This window comes from Aethalodelphis obliquidens, unplaced genomic scaffold, assembly GCF_003676395.1.
Source record: "Aethalodelphis obliquidens isolate GAN/ISIS:26980383/991018 unplaced genomic scaffold, ASM367639v1 scaffold23, whole genome shotgun sequence".
Lineage (NCBI taxonomy): Eukaryota > Metazoa > Chordata > Mammalia > Artiodactyla > Delphinidae > Aethalodelphis > Aethalodelphis obliquidens.
The window spans coordinates 22,861,269-22,865,173 of NW_020837967.1; the positions used below are offsets into that span (position 1 = coordinate 22,861,269).

General features: G+C 43.4%; 1 pseudogene; it reads right to left on the reverse strand.

The window, feature by feature from the left end:
• Positions 1 to 740: 740 nt before the first annotated feature.
• On the reverse strand, positions 741 to 1,309 carry LOC113628219 (signal peptidase complex catalytic subunit SEC11C pseudogene; annotated as a pseudogene).
• Between the last annotated feature and the right edge of the window lie 2,596 nt (positions 1,310 to 3,905).

Genomic DNA, 3,905 nt, shown 5'->3' on the forward strand with positions numbered 1-3,905 from the left:
TTACTTTTCCACAGTCTGTTCCCAGCCACGAGATTTTTAAAAACAACGGTTTTCTTCTGTTTAGTTCATTCTGAATCCGCATCTTGAGTATACATGATAAATGGGGATTGGGCGCCCAGATTAGCCTAAATAACCTTATTATACCAATAATAACTGCAGTAGCATGGAATCTCAAGGAAATTCAGGAGTGATAATACTGGGTCATTGGTGGTAATTTAAAAAAAAAAACTAGCTCCTTTTGTTTGATAAATATGACCTGTGTTAGAAAAAGGATGTCCTGTTGTGCATGAGGACATCTGCGTGTTTACCAGGTGATTCCACTTCAGATATCTGCTATCATCATCCTTGTTTTATGCTTCAAATAAATCATAAAATACAATTACAAACATAATATTTATATGTTTATAATACTATAATTTATAAATGCAATTTCTAGATTATATTATATTATATTAGAAATACAATATAATTGATAAATACGATCTAAATACTTATAAATTATATTATATGATATATTAAATAAATAATAAAATATTCAGTATTTTTTAGAACCTGCTGAAAATATCTGTTATCGTTCTTGTTTTTTGTTTATTTTCAGGGACGAATCATTTATTCGAACAAGACAAAAATGTCTCCACATTGTTTCCTTTTATACAGAAAGAGGAACATTTCAAATATATTAGCTTCTCTCTTTTTCAACAGAATTTATTTCAGTCTGGTCCCAGGAACTGCCTTTCATTTTAGGGTTCACGTTTTAGTAACACGTATGCGCCCATTACAACCCAAAGAGCACACCTGGATTTTGGATGGTCGTTCATTATTATGGTGACCATGCCAACCTATGGTAAAAACCCTCTGGCTCTCCCCAACATGTCCCTCTTTTCGAGCCAGCGCTGGCCTTCTTTGTACTAGCCTCTATCCCCAACGTCATTATTATCTCCCCTGGTCAGAAATTTGATGTCTCCATTATCTTTTTCATGAACTTTGATATCTCTGTGAACTATTGGAATGTCTCGTCTTTCGACTTTAAAAGCAACGATTTCAGCAGCTCTAATCAGGTGTTCCGGGGAATTTGTTAGGAACAGAAGGTGACCCCTGTGAAAGGCTGGCCCACGCTGTCACTCAGCACCACCACGATGGGACTCCCGCTGCCAGTGAGGACGATCAGGCCTTTCCAGACCATGAGCGCAGAAGACACAGTCATGGCGAAGTTTAAGACCAAGTAATAGAGCTGGTGCTTGTTCATCTTCCTCGGGTCCCCAAAGGTGTCCAAGCCGGACGCGGGGAGATGTGACCCCACGGTGCCCATGCGCACCGTGCCGGGCTCTCTGGGGCCGAGGCGGCCCGTGGGCTCCGGGTGTCACAGACAGCTGCGGAGCACTGGCCAGACCCCCACCCAACGGCCTTCATCATTCTTGTTTTCTGATTAAATGCAGGTGGTTTTCTCTGAATATAAAATTAATATACACTCACTTAAAAATAATTCAGAAAAGAAAGGTTGCTCATGATTCCACAACCCAGATCTATTTACATTTTAAGATAACATGTGGAGAATTTGTGATAAAAGATATGGTGACAGTATTGCCCTGTGAATGAAGTCCTCTGGTTGAGTTCAACTTCAGTTTGGAGGACTTTACTCAATCGATTGTAGACTTTTGACCAAATGCTTGTATTTTATAAGGTGGGTATTTTATACAAGGTAGTGCAGACTCACTCCTTCATTAGAAAATTTGACTTCTTGGATCACAGCATTTGTCTCCTTGGTCGTCATTTGTACTTATGGACCCGTTCTTCCCCTTTGTTCACATCTCCCCTCCAGTTTCCCTGTGTTCATCTTTGGAAGGATCCTTCTTTCTGGAAGGGACATCAGTTAGGATCCTCTGTGGCAGGAGCCTGCACGCAGGACCCAGGCTGGCTTAAGCAAAAAGGAGGTTTGGGGCTCATTGAACTTCCAGGCCCAGGCGTCAGTGACTGGAATGGTACCTCTGTCCTTGGGCGCCTGGTTTCTCTCCATCTCTCACCTCTGCTCCCCCCGATGTGTGCTTCATCCTCAGCCCTAGGTGGTGGCAAGATGGTGCCCGAGAGCATCAGGCTTCCATCCTTCCAAGTTCATGTTCTGTTGCCCCTCACTGACTGTGACTTGAGTGATCGTGCAGCCGTGGATGGAGAGCTCAGGCTGTGGTCTCTGATCCACTGATGGGCCAGACCCAAGCCGCATGCTCACTCCGGAGGATGAAGAGGCAGGGAGAAAAGTCAGCTCCATATAAGACACGTGGATTAGGAGGGAGAAAGGTGGCGACTTCCAGGGGAATATCCAAGAGCTGTTACCAGGGGAAGAGTGAACGGGTTTAGGATGGTGGCAAAAAGAGCTGAGGTCCACTTCAGAGAATGAATGAAGCCTTTAGACCTGTGAGCGCTCAGGTTCCTAGGGGGGCCTCAGGAAAACACCATACCCCGGGTGTAGGTGCAAGAAGAAATCATTGCAACCCCTCAAGCCTTCTTCCAACCGTACTATGCTTTCTCCCATCTAGAAGCAAGTGGATTCCTAGTGGGAATGAGTGAGTCTGAGAAAAGATATCTTCCTGGAAATATGTATGTACCTTTATGTGTCTAGAAATATGTGTTCATGAGCATGTGTGCTGCCCCTATAATTTTGAAAGTATCAAATCTTAGTCTTTGTTATAAAACCACTCCAGTTACCAGTGTAAAATTAGAATGTTTCAGTGGTGTATGTGTGTGTTATGTATGTTGGTGTACGTGTGTTGAAAAAGCCCATGTGGGCACCAGAGGACTGGCTAAATCGAATTATCACGGTCTTAATAAAATTTGAGTGGCGCTAATGTGCTCCAGGCAGAGGAGAGAGTTTGGCTGGTTTTAGAAACCAAGAAGTTGTGTTCTTGATTTTTTTTTTTTTAGCTTGAATATAGTATTGTCAGGTTTTACCACAAGACTAGACACCTTAAGGGAATTTAATGAGATGTTTGAGAATCTTACTAATTGGGGCAAATTAAGATATTAAGATTGAGATTGTATTTTGTTTTAAGGAGTAATCATAACTTTTGCTTGGGGTCTTAATTCAGTGGAAAGGAAGGTTTCATTTGCCGGTTTGTGAGGTGTTCAACGCAGTGTGCGTTACCATTGGCTTTGTCATTAAAAGTACCCGCGACGCCCGTCCAGAGAAAACTGTTGTCCTTGTTCTCAGATCTCTGTAGTAAGGATTTTTTTGGTTGTGAATGTCAGAATCCCATCTGAAACTCACATAAGCAAAAGGGAATTTGTTTCCACTCATAACTGTCATAACTTGTTTCCACTCATAACTGTCAAAGGCCTGGATGTTATTAGAAATGATAAGATGCTGGTAGGACTGTGTCTCCTGCCTAGGTATTGGAGTCTCTCCTACCACAGACCAGATTTCACCATGTAGGCCCGGACATAACAATTGGAAGCCCCAGGCTCCCTTCCTGCCATCTTTGATAACGAATAAAAGGCTGTTGCTTCCTGTTCCCCTTTTCTAACTCCATTTCAAAGAACCACCGAGGACGACTCTTCATTGACCTGCTTTAGTTCAGGTACCGCCTTTTGGACCAGTCTCTGTGGGCAAGGATGAAGTAGCATGGTGGACCAGTTTGGCTAAAATGTGTGTGTCAAGGGTGGGCAGATGGCGTGGTTAGAGTGGGGGAAGGACAGACCAAGGAAGGAGGGTGGGGGTTGCTATCAGAAGAAGTCAAAAAGGAGTGCGCGGCAAGGCAGTTATCAGTGGAAAGAGTTGACTTCAGTTACCCACGATGCTCGTACGAGCGCCTCTTCAGAAAGCAGACATCTCAGAGACATGGGTCCTTTATCACACTCTCTGTCTTCCCCATGAAGTAACGGAGCCTCACTGGAGGCACAGATCCAGAAGGAGG